This window comes from Rattus norvegicus, chromosome 2, assembly GCF_021556685.1.
Source record: "Rattus norvegicus strain SHRSP/BbbUtx chromosome 2, alternate assembly SHRSP_T2T, whole genome shotgun sequence".
Classification (NCBI taxonomy): Eukaryota; Metazoa; Chordata; class Mammalia; order Rodentia; family Muridae; genus Rattus; species Rattus norvegicus.
The window spans coordinates 92,311,073-92,324,410 of NC_141535.1; positions in this window are offsets into that span (position 1 = coordinate 92,311,073).

Genomic DNA, 13,338 nt, shown 5'->3' on the forward strand with positions numbered 1-13,338 from the left:
GTTATTCCCTTTCCCGGTTTCCAGGCAAACATCCCCCTCCCCCCTCCCCTTCCTTATGGGTGTTCCCCTCCCAACCCTCCCCCCATTGCCGCCCTCCCCCCATAGACTAGTTCACTGGGGGTTCAGTCTTAGCAGGACCCAGGGCTTCCCCTTCCACTGGTGCTCTTACTAGGATATTCATTGCTACCTATGGGGGTCAGAGTCCAGGGTCAGTCCATGTATAGTCTTTAGGTAGTGGCTTAGTCCCTGGAAGCTCTGGTTACTTGGCATTGTTGTACTTTTGGGGTCTCAAGCCCCTTCAAGCTCTTCCAGTTCTTTCTCTGATTCCTTCAATAGGGGACTTATTCTCAGTTCAGTGGTTTGCTGCTGGTATTCGCCTCTGTATTTGCTGTATTCTGGCTGTGTCTCTCAGGAGCGATCTACATCCGGCTCCTGTCGGTCTGCACTTCTTTGCTTCATCCATCTTGTCTAATTGGGTGGCTGTATATGTATGGGCCACATGTGGGGCAGGCTCTGAATGGGTGTTCCTTCAGTCTCTGTTTTAATCTTTGCCTCTCCCTTCCCTGCCAAAGGTATTCTTTTTCCTCATTTAAAGAAGGAGTGAAGCATTCACATTTTGATCATCCCTCTTGAGTTTCGTTTGTTCTAGGGATCTAGGGTAATTCAAGCATTTGGGCTAATAGCCACTTATCAATGAGTGCATACCATGTATGTCTTTCTGTGATTGGGTTAGCTCACTCAGGATGATATTTTCCAGTTCCAACCATTTGCCTACGAATTTCATAAACTCGTTGTTTTTGATAGCTGAGTAATATTCCATTGTGTAGATGTACCACATTTTCTGTATCCATTCCTCTGTTGAAGGGCATCTGGGTTCTTTCCATTTTCTGGCTATTATAAATAAGGCTGCGGTGAACATAGTGGAGCACGTGTCTCTTTTATATGTTGAGGCATCTTTTGGGTATATGCCCAAGAGAGGTATAGCTGGATCCTCAGGCAGTTCAATGTCCAATTTTCTGAGGAACCTCCAGACTGATTTCCAGAATGGTTTTACCAGTCTGCAATCCCACCAACAATGGAGGAGTGTTCCTCTTTCTCCACATCCTCGCCAGCATCTGCTGTCACCTGAGTTTTTGATCTTAGCCAATCACACTGGTCACATCGAGTTTTACAGGCCATGCTAGCATGGCCCCTTGCCACGGTAGCCCCAAGCATTCTATAGCCTATCACGGCTTCCTGTCACAGACTCTGTTCACACTCCCAACAATCTAGTAGAGACATAACAGAGTGTAATCCAGTAACCAGATTTATATGTTAAAAGCTCAATGTACAATACATCCATACAATTAACTTAGAACCAATTGATAAGGATATAAACCGCTCACCTAGATAAGATATAGTTTGCTCAGGGGTTGGGGATTTAGCTCAGCGGTAGAGCGCTTGCCTAGCAAACGCAAGGCCCTGGGTTCGGTCCCCAGCTCCGAAAAAAAGAAGAAAAAAAAAAAGATATAGTTTGCTCATCTAGACACATGAAATCTTGTACACATCCATCCCTTAAGAATATTCATAACACACTTCTGCTCATCAGGTGGGTCGCTCAGAGCAGAAGAGTTGTTTTTATCTCTGCTTTCAGGTGTTTCGTTGCTCCTGGTGACTGGCTTTAGGCTCTAGGTGCAGGCAAAAACCGGAAGAGTCCTGCCCCTGACTGCTCCTAAGTTCCCGTGTCCGGAGGACACAGAGAGCAGTAGGCGGGTTTCCCTTGGGTCAGGAATGTGAGCAGAAGCAGTTGTCTCCTCTGAGCTCTCAGAATTGTCTGTACTTCTGTGAGACCAGCTCTCTCTCCTGCAGGATTTGGGTACAGAGAGCTGTGGGACTGGTTCAGTTCAGTTCAGTTCAGTTCCGGGCCCAGGCAGAAACGAGAAGGTTCCCACTGCTGACTGCTCCTCTGTTCCTATATCAGCTGTGGAAGTTCTCTGGTGAAATTTTTGGGCACTTAAATACACTATCATGTTATCTGCAAATAGTGATATTTCAACTTCTTTCTTTCCTATCTGTATCCCTTTGACCTCTTTTTGTTGTCTAAATGCTCTGGCTAGGAGTTCAAGAGTGGACAGCCTTGTCTAGTCCCTGATTTTAGTGGGATTGCTTCAAGTTTCTCTCCATTTAGTTTGATGTTGGCTACTGGTTTGCTGTATGTTACTTTTACTGTGTTTAGGTATTGGACTTGAATACCTGATCTTTCCAGGACTTTTAACCTGAAGGTGTGTTGAATTTTGTTAAATGCTTTCTCAGCATCTAATGAAATGATCACGTGGGTTTTTTCTTTTAGCTTGTTTACATAGTGGATTACTTGATGGGTTTCCATATATTGAACCATCCCTGAATCCCTGAGATGAAGCCTACTTGATCACGGTAGATGATCATTTTTATGTGTTCTTTGATTCGGTTTTCAATTACCTTATTGAGTGTTTTTGCATAGATATTCATAAGGGAAATTGGTCTGAAGTTCTCTTTCTTTGTTGGGTCTTTGTGTGGCTTAGGTATAAATGTAACTGTGACTTCATAGAATGAATTTGGTAGTGTTCTGTTTGTATTTTATGGAATAGTTTGAAGAATGTTGGTATTAGGTCTTCTTTGAAGGTCTGATAGAATTCTACACTAAACTCATCTGGTCCTGACTTTTTTTTTTTTTTTTTTTTTGGGTTCTGAGACATTTAATGACTGCTTATATTTCTGTAGGGGTTATGGGACTGTTTCGATGGTTTATCTGATGCTGATTTAACTTTGGTACATAATATCTCTCTAGAAAATTATACATTTCCTCCAGATTTTCCAGTTTTATAGCATATAGGTTTTTGTGATAGGATTTGATCTTTTTTTAATGTCCTCAGTTTCTCTTGTTATGTCTCCCTTTTCATTTCTGGTTTTGTTAATTTGGATACTGTCTCCCTCTCCTCTGGTTAGGCTGGCTAAGGGTTTATCTATTTTGTTGATTTTCTCAAAGAACCAGCTTCTGGTTTTGTTGATTCTTTGTATAGCTCTTTTTGTTTCTACTTGGTTGATTTCATCTCTAAGTTTTGTTGTTTCCTGCCGTGTGCTCCTCTTGGGTGAATCTGCTTCTTTTTGTTCTAGAGCTTTCAAGTATGCTGTCATTCTGTTAGTGTATGCTTTCTCCAATTTCTTTTTGCAGGCATTCACAGCTATGAGTTTTACTCTTAGCACTGCTTTCATTTTGTTCTATAAGTTTGGATATGATGTGCCTTCATTTGCATTAAATTCTTAAAAGCCTTTAATTTCTCTCTTTATTTATTTCTTGACCAAGTTGTCATTGTTCACCTTCCTTATGAATGTGGCCGAGACTTAGTCCATGGGATGCATAGGATTATTTCAATCTGTTGAAGCATGTTTTGTGATCAGTTATGTGATCAGTTTTGGAGAAGGCACCAAGAGGTGCTGAGAAGAAGATATATTCTTTTATTTTAGGACGAAATGTTCTATAGATGTTTGTTAAATTTATTTGGTTCATAACTTCTGTTATTTTCACTGTTCCTCTGTTTAGTTTCTATTTCCATGATCTGTCCATTAATAAGAGTGGTATGTTGAAGTCTCCTACTATTTTTGTGTGTGAAGCAATGTATACTTTGAGCTTTATTAAAGTTTCTTTTCTGGTTGTGGGTTCCCATGCATTTGGAGCATAGATATTCAGAATTAAGCATTCATCTTGGTGGCTTTTTCCTTGAATGGGTATGAAGTGTCCTTCCTTATCTTTTTTGATATCTTTTGGTTGACAATTGATTTTATTCTATATTAGAATGGCTACTCCAGATTTTTTCTTGGGACCATTTGCTTGGAAATTTTTTCCCAGCCTTTTACCTTTAGGTAGTGTCTGTCTTTGTCACTGAGGTTTGTTTCCTGTATGCAGCAAAATGCTGGGTCCTCTTTACATATCCAGTCTGTTAGTCTATGTCTTTTTATTAGGGAATTGAGTCCATTGATGTTAAGAGATATTAAGGAAAAGTGATTGTTGTTTCCTGTTATTTTTGTTGTTAGAGGTGAAATTATGTTTGTGTGGCTATCTTCTTTTGGGTTTGTTGCAGGAAGATTACTTTCTTGCCTTTTCCCTCTGTGTTGTTTCCCTCTGTGTGTTTTCAATCTATTATTCTTTGTAGGAATGGATTTGTGGAAAGATATTGTGAAAATTTTGTTTTGCCATGGAGTATCTTAGTTTCTCCATCTACGGTAATTGAAAGTTTTGCTGGATATAGTAGCGTGGGCTGGCATTTGTGTTCTCTTAGGGTCTGTGTGACATCTGCCCAGGATCTTCTGCTTTCATAGTCTCTGGTGAGAAGTTCATTGTAATTCTGATAGGTTTGCCATTATATGTTACTTGACCTTTTCCCCTTACAGATTTTAATATTCTTTCTTTGTTTATTTTGTGTTTTGACTATTATGTGATGGAAGGAATTTCTTTTCTGATCCAGTCTGTTTGGAGTTCTGTAGGCTTCTTTTATGTTCATGGGCATCTCTTTCTTTAAGTTAGGGAAGTTTTCTTCTATAATTTTGTTGAAGATATTTACTGGCCCTTTACATTGGAAATCTTTGGTCTCTTCTATACCTATTATACTTACCTTCTCATTGTGTCCTGGATCTCCTAAATGTTTTGGGTTAAGAGCTTTTGCATTTTGCATTTTGACTGTTGTGTCAATGTTTTCTATGGTATCTTCTGCACCTAAGATTCTTTCTTCTGTCTCTTGTATTATGTTGGTGATGCTTGCATATATGACCCCTGATCTCTTCCCTAGGTTTTCTTACTCCAGGATTGTCTCCCTTTGTTATTTCTTTTTTGTTTCTATTTCCATTTTGAGATCATGGATGGTTTTGTACAATTCCTTCACTTGTTTGGTTGTGTTTTCCTGTAATTCTTTAAGTGAATTTGTGTTTCCTCTTTAAGGGCTTTTACTTGTTAACCTCTGTTTTGTATTTATCTTTAAGGGAGTTATTTATGTCCTTCTTAAAGTCCTCTATCATCACCATGAGATATGATTTTAAATCTGAGTCTTGCTTTTCCGGTGTGTTGTGATAGCCAGTATTTGCTTCAGTGGGAGAACTGGGTTCCAATGATGCCGAGTGGTCTTGGTTTCTGTTGCTTAGGTTCTTGTGCTTGCCTCTTACCATCTGGTTATCCCTGATGCTAGTTAGTCTTGCTGCCTCTGACTGGAGCTGGGACCGCCTGGGGGCCTGTGAGCCTGTGGGTCTGCAATCTTAGGAGTGAGAGTGCTCTTGGGAGACCAGCTCTCTTAGGGAAGCTTTTGGGTCTGGAGAGCTGTGGGGACAATCTTAGCTCTGGGTGCAGATGGAAACCAGATGGGTCCTGTCACAGTCTGCTCTGTGGCTCCTGCACCCAGTGAGTTCCTGATGGTTCTCTCCTTGGACAGTCAATGTAGAGAAATTGGGGTCTCATTTATGGGCTTAGGAGTGAGAGCGCTCCTGGCAGACCTCTGCCTGCAGGTTTTGTGTTCCAGGGCTGTGGGACAGCCCCAGCTCTGGGTGCAGATGGAGACCTCAAGTATCCCATTCTTAACCCAATGCATCTCTGGAGTCCTGTGCACTCCCAGTAGGTCTCTCTTTGGAAGGTCAGTGGAGAGAAAGTGGGGTCCTACCTGTGGGCTTAGGAGGGAAAACGTTCCTAGAAGAACAGTTCTCTGCAGGTAGATTTTGGGTCCAAGAGCTGTGAGACAGCCCCAGCTCTCCACATGTCATTTATATAGAGGAATACTACTGATTATTTAATTTAATCTTGTATCCAGCCACTTCACAGAACATGTTTATCAGCTGTAGGAATTCCCTAGTAGATCTTTTGCAGTCACTTATGTATACTATCATATAATTTGTGAATAGCAATAGTTTGATTATCCTTTTCTTCTCATTTGTATCCCCTTGATCTCCTTTAGTTTTCTTATTGCTCTAGCTAGAACTTCAAGTACTATATTGAATAAATATGGAGAGAGTGGACACCTTTATCTTGTCCCTGATTTTAGTGGAATTGCTGTGTTTCTCTTCATTTAATTTGATGTTAGTTATAAGCTTGTTGTAAATTGTCTTTATTATGCTTAGGTATGTCCCCTTTATCCCTATTCTCACCAACATTTTTATCATGAAGGGGAGGTGGAGTTTGTCAAGGGCCTTTTCAGCATCTAATGAGATAATCATATTTTATTTTTTCTTTCAGTTTGTTTATATGGTAGATTAAATTGACTGATTTTTGTATGTTGAACCATCCCCGTAGCTTTGAGTTGAGGCCTACTTGATTATGGTAGATGATCTTTTTGATTTGTTCTTGGGTATGGTTTCAAGCATTTCTTCAGTAATTTTGCATCTATGTTCATGAGGAAAATTTCTTTATTGACTATTAGGTAGTTTACATATCACTGTGATTGTGGCCTCATAAAGTGCATTTAGCAATGTTCCTTCTGCTTCTTTTTTTTTTTATTAACTTGAGTATTTCTTATATACATTTCGAGTGTTATTCCCTTTCCCGGTTTCCAGGCAAACATCCGCCCCTCCCCTTCTTTATGGGTGTTCCCCTCCCCATCCTCCCCCCTTGCCGCCCTCCCCCCAACAGTCTAGTTCACTGGGGGTTCAGTCTTAGCAGGACCCAGGGCTTCCCCTTAAACTGGTGCTCTTCCTAGGATATTCATTGCTACCTATGAGGTCAGAGTCCAGGGTCAGTCCATGTATAGACTTTAGGTAGTGGCTTAGTCCCTGGAAGCTCTGGTTGCTTGGCATTGTTGTACATATGGGGTCTCGAGCCCCTTCAAGCTCTTCCAGTTCTTTCTCTGATTCCTTCAACGGGGGTCCTATTCTCAATTCAGTGGTTTGCTGCTGGCATACGCCTCTGTGTTTGCTGTATTCTGGCTGTGTCTCTTAGGAGACATCTACATCCGGCTCCTGTCTGCCTGCACTTCTTTGCTTCATCCATCTTGTCTAATTTGATGACTGTATATGCATGGGCCACATGTGGGGCAGGCTCTGAATGGGTGTTCCTTCTGTGTCTGTTTTAATCTTTGCCTCTCTATTCCCTGCCAAGGGTATTCTTGTTCCCCTTTTAAAGAAGGAGTGAAGCATTCACATTTTGATCATCTGTCTTGAGTTTCCTTTGTTCTAGGCATCTAGGGTAATTCAAGCATTTGGGCTAATAGCCACTTATTAATGAGTGCATACCATGTGTGTTTTTCTGTGATTGGGTTACCTCACTCAGGATGATATTTTCCAGTTCCAACCATTTGCCTACGAATTTCATAAAGTCATTGTTTTTGATAGCTGAGTAATATTCCATTGTGTAGATGTACCACATTTTCTGTATCCATTCCTCTGTTGAAGGGCATCTGGGTTCTTTCCAGCTTCTGGCTATTATAAATAAGGCTGCAATGAACATAGTGGAGCACGTGTCTTGTTTATATGTTGGGGCATCTTTTGGGTATATGCCCAAGAGAGGTATAGCTGGATCCTCAGGCAGTTCAATGTCCAATTTTCTGAGGAACCTCCAGACTGATTTCCAGAATGGTTGTACCAGTTTGCAATCCCACCACCAATGGAGGAGTGTTCCTCTTTCTCCACATCCTCGCCAGCATCTGCTGTCACCTGAGTTTTTGATCTTAGCCATTCTCACTGGTGTGAGGTGAAATCTCAGGGTTGTTTTGATTTGCATTTCCCGTATGACTAAAGATGTTGAACATTTCTTTAGGTGTTGCTCAGCCATTCGGCATTCCTCAGCTGTGAATTCTTTGTTTAGCTCTGAACCCCATTTTTTTTAATTGTTTATTTTTTTTTATTAACTTGAGTATTTCTTATATACATTTCAAGTGTTATTCCCTTTCCCGGTTTCCGGGCAAACATCCCCCTCCCCCCTCCCCTTCCTTATGGGTGTCCCCCTCCCAACCCTCCCCCCATTGCCACCCTCCCCCCATAGTCTAGTTCACTGGGGGTTCAGTCTTAGCAGGACCCAGGGCTTCCCCTTCCACTGGTGCTCTTACTAGGATATTCATTGCTACCTATGGGGTCAGAGTCCAGGGTCAGTCCATGTATAGTCTTTAGGTAGTGGCTTAGTCCCTGGAAGCTCTGGTTGCTTGACATTGTTGTACTTTTGGGGTCTCGAGCCCCTTCAAGCTCTTCCAGTTCTTTCTCTGATTCCTTCGACGGGGGACCTATTCTCAGTTCAGTGGTTTGCTGCTGGCATTCGCCTCTATATTTGCTGTATTCTGGCTGTGTCTCTCAGGAGCGATCTACATCCGGCTCCTGTCAGTCTGCACTTCTTTGCTTCATCCATCTTGTCCAATTGGGTGGCTGTATATGTATGGGCCACATGTGGGGCAGGCTCTGAATGGGTGTTCCTTCAGTCTCTGTTTTAATCTTTGCCTCTCCCTTCCCTGCCAAGGGTATTCTTTTTCCTCATTTAAAGAAGGAGTGAAGCATTCACATTTTGATCATCCGTCTTGAGTTTCGTTTCTGAACCCCATTTTTTAATAGGGTTATTTGTCTCCCTGCCGTCTAACTTCTTGAGTTCTTTGTATATTTTGGATATAAGGCCTCTATCTGTTGTAGGATTGGTAAAGATCTTTTCCCAATCTGTTGGTTGCCGTTTTGTCCTAACCACAGTGTCCTTTGCCTTACAGACTTCTGCTTCTATTTTGTGGAATAATTTGAATAGCTAATGCTATTAGGTCTTCTTTTAAAATCTGATAGACTTCTATAATAAATCCATCTGGCCCTGAGCTTGTTTTGGTTGGGAGATTTTTAATGAATAATTTAACTTCCTTGGGTATTATAGGCATATTTAAGTCATTTACCTGATCTTGATTTAACTTTGATAAATGGTATATATCAAGAAAATCATAAACTATTTTTTAGATTGTCCAATTTTGTGGAATCCAGGTTTTTGGAGTATGACCTAATGATTATGTGGATTTCCTAAGTGTCTGCTGTGATGTCCCCCAATTTGTTTCTGGTGTTGTTAATTTGTATATTCTTTCTCTGTCTTTTAGTTAGTTTGGCTAAGTGCTTATCTATGTTGTTCATTTTCTCAAAGAACCAACTATTTTATTTTTTTCGGTATTGTTCTCTTTGATTGGTTTCAGTGTTCGGGTAGATAATTTCTTGCAACCTACTATATTTGAATGTGCATGCTTCTTTTGTTCCAGAGTTTTCAGTGTGTAATTAAGATGCTAATATGTGATAACTCCAAAAATTTTTATAAAGGTACTCAGTTCTATGAACTTTTCTCTTAGAGACACTTTCATTGTGTCCCGTAAGTTTGGATATATTGGATATATTTCATTGAATTCTAGGAAGTCTTTAATTTTGTCTCCTTATTTCTGCCATGACTCAGTGCTCATGAAAAGAAGGTCTAGCCAGTCTTCTTAAAACTGGCCTATATCCCAATTTTCTTGGACCACCAAATTTTACTCCTCCACTGCTGATGGGTGTGCAAGCTTGGAAGGTCACTATAGAAATCAATATGAAGGTTACTCAGAACATTTGGAATTTATCCACCTCAAACCCCAGCTATACCACTCCTGTGTTACATAGACCCAAAGGATGCTCCATCCTATCACAAGAATATTTGCTTAACTATGCTCTTAGTAGCTTTATTCATAATAGCCAGAAATTGGAAACAAGCTACATGTCCCTTAACACAAGAATGGATAAAGAAAATGTGGTACATGTATACAATGAAATATTACTCATTTGTAAAAACAATGACATCATGAAATTTGTAGACAAATGGATGGAACTAGAATAAAACCATCCTGAATGAGGTAACCCAGACCCAGAAAGATGAGCATACTATATACTCACTTATAAGTGAATATTCACTGTAAAATAAAAGAGAATCATGCTACAGTCCACAGTCCTACAGAGGTTAAGCAACAAGAAAGGCTTAAAGTGGGAAGCAAGAATTTCCCTGGGAAAGAAAAATAGAATAGATTTTGTGAGTGAACTGGGAGTGGGTGGGAATGGGAATAAGAGGAATCAAGTGAGGGGGAGGTAGGGACAAAATATTGGGAGGAACAACTTGAATGGAGGGGCATGGGGGTGGGAGGTGCTAACTTAGTGCAATGAAACTCCATGGGATCTTTGAGAATAAACCTAGCAAAGACTCCTACTAATGGGGGACATGGAGACATAATCAGGCAAGGCCTAAAATGGAGGGGAGGGGACACCAAACCAGCCATCACAAAACATCAACCTTTCTGAAAAATATGCTGGAGCCAGTGCCTAGCAGAATTGTTATTTAATAGACCATACAGACTTCATCCAGCACCTGATGGAAACAGATGCAGAGTACCACAGCTTCCCATTAGGCAGAACTCAAGGAGTCACTCAGAAGAGGAGGAGTAAGAATTGGAGGAACCAGAAGGGTCAGGAACACCATGAGAACATTACTTACAGAATCAACTTATTGTAACTCATAGGGACTCCTAGAGATTAGCAGCCTTTACCTAAATCTTCTATTGCACTGACTGGTTTTGTGTGTCAACTTCACACAGCTTGAGTTATCACAGAAAAATGAGCCCCAGCTGTAGAAAATGTCTTCATGAGACCTAGCCGTAAAGCATTTTCTCAATTAGTGATCAAGGGGCAACAAGCCAGTAAGAAACATCCCTCATTGGCCTCTGCATCAGCTCCTGCTTCCTGACCTGCTTAAGTTCCAGTCCTGACTTCCTTTGGTGATGAACAGCATGAAAGTAAGCTGAATAAACCCTTTCCTCCCCAACTTAGTTCTTGTTCACGATGTTTGTGCAGGAATAGGAACCCTGACGAAGACATCTACATAGATACTTTGGCTGAGTACCTTAGTGCTCTTGTGGGAAACCTAACAGTGGGAGCCAGGGCTATCCCTGACTCTTTTGCCTAATTATGGGGCTCTTTTCCTTCTAATGAGTTGCCTTGTCCAACCTTGATGGGATGGTATGTGCCTGGTCTTATTGTAGCTTGTTATGCTATGTTTGGTTGATGTCTGCTTTGTTCTGAGAGGAGATGTGGGGAGGGGGAAGTCTGGGGCAAGGAGAGGAGAGGAGAAGGGAGATGGAAGAGAATGAAGGAAGAGAGGGATGGAATCTGTGTTCAGGTACACATATCCTTGTAATATGTGAGAGAATATTTTTTAAAAAGACCTGTCACAAAATATTTATCTCATCTCAATGGAGAGAGTGGCAAGATGAAATAAATATTTGGGTTATACTTCTAAAGACAAATTTTGAATTTCTTTAGTGTTTCAATAAAATATGTCTCTACAAATAATGAAAGAGAGATTAATTCCACCACCCCTTTGAAAAGCAATTCAATTTAACAGAGCAGGTTATTCAATACATTTCAATAAATACTTCTCCCTATGGCTTTCTGACTTGTTTAACCAAGAATCTTTGCTTACTTTTTTCCATTTAACATAAATATGATGTCATTGAAATGAATAGCACACTGTTATAAATTACAATAAAGTCACTGATATAACTTAATAAGACATAGTCTCTGTACAGAGCTCATAATGGAACAAAAGTATAAAAGTAATAGGCACATTTATTTCACAGTCACAGTAGGCAGGAATATCAGGCAAACACCATAATCTTACTATGTTTAATATTAGAAAAACAATTCTTCAACTTTCCTTTTTTTATAGCTTTCAACCTACTTTTGCTTTCTTTTTTTTTTTTTATTAGCTTGAGGGTTTCTTATTTACATTTCAAGTGTTATTCCCTTTCCCAGTTTCCTGGCAAACATCCCCCTAATCCCTCCCCCTCCCATTCTTTATGGGTGTTCCCCTCCCCATCCTCCCCCCATTGCCGCCCTCCCCCCAACAATCACGTTCATTGGGGGTTCAGTCTTAGAAGGACCAAGGGCTTCCCCTTCCACTGGTGCTCTTACTAGGATATTCATTGCTACCTATGAGGTCAGAGTCCAGGGTCAGTCCATGTATAGTCTTTAGGTAGTGGCTTAGTCCCTGGAAGCTCTGGTTGCTTGGCATTGTTGTACATATGGGGTCTCGAGCCCCTTCAAGCTCTTCCAGCTCTTTCTCTGATTCCTTCAACGGGGGTCCTATTCTCAGTTCAGTGGTTTGCTGCTGGCATTCGCCTCTGTAATTGCTGTATTCTGGCTGTGTCTCTCAGGAGCGATCTACATCCGGCTCCTGTCGGGATGCGCTTCTTTGCTTCATCCATCTTGTCTAAATGGGTGGCTGTATATGTATGGGCCACATGTGGGGCAGGCTCTGAATGGGTGTTCCTTTAGTCTCTGTCTTAATCTTTGCCTCTCTCTTCCCTGCCAAGGGTATTCTTGTTCCCCTTTTAGAGAAGGAGTGAAGCATTCACATTTTGACCATCCGTCTTGAGTTTCATTTGTTCTAGGCATCTAGGGTAATTCAAGCATTTGGGCTAAAAGCCACTTATCAGTGAGTGCATACCATGTATGTCTTTCTGTGATTGGGTTAGCTCACTCAGGATGATATTTTCCAGTTCCAACCATTTGCCTACGAATTTCATAAAGCCGTTGTTTTTGATAGCTGAGTAATATTCCATTGTGTAGATGTACCACATTTTCTGTATCCATTCCTCTGTTGAAGGGCATCTGGGTTCTTTCCAGCTTCTGGCTATTATAAATAAGGCTGCAATGAACATAGTGGAGCACGTGTCTTGTTTATATGTTGGGGCGTCTTTTGGGTATATGCCCAAGAGAGGTATAGCTAGATCCTCAGGCAGTTCAATGTCCAATTTTCTGAGGAACCTCCAGACTGATTTCCAGAATGGTTGTACCAGTCTGCAATCCCACCAACAATGGAGGAGTGTTCCTCTTTCTCCGCATCCTCGCCAGCATCTGCTGTCACCTGAGTTTTTGATCTTAGCCATTCTCACTGGTGTGAGGTGAAATCTCAGGGTTGTTTTGATTTGCATTTCCCTTATGACTAAAGATGTTGAACATTTCTTTAGGTGTTTCTCAGCCATTCGGCATTCCTCAGCTGTGAATTCTTTGTTTAGCTCTGAACCCCATTTTTAATAGGGTTATTTGTTTCCCTGCGGTCTAACTTCTTGAGTTCTTTGTATATTTTGGATATACGGCCTCTATCTGTTGTAGGATTGGTAAAGATCTTTTCCCAATCTGTTGCTTGCCGATTTGTCCTAACCACAGTGTCCTTTGCCTTAAAGGAGCTTTGCAGTTTTATGAGATCCCATTTGTCGATTCTTGATCTTAGAGCATAAGCCATTGGTGTTTTGTTCAGGAAATTTTTCCAGTGCCCATGTGTTCCAGATGCTTCCCTAGTTTTTCTTCTATTAGTTTGAGTGTATC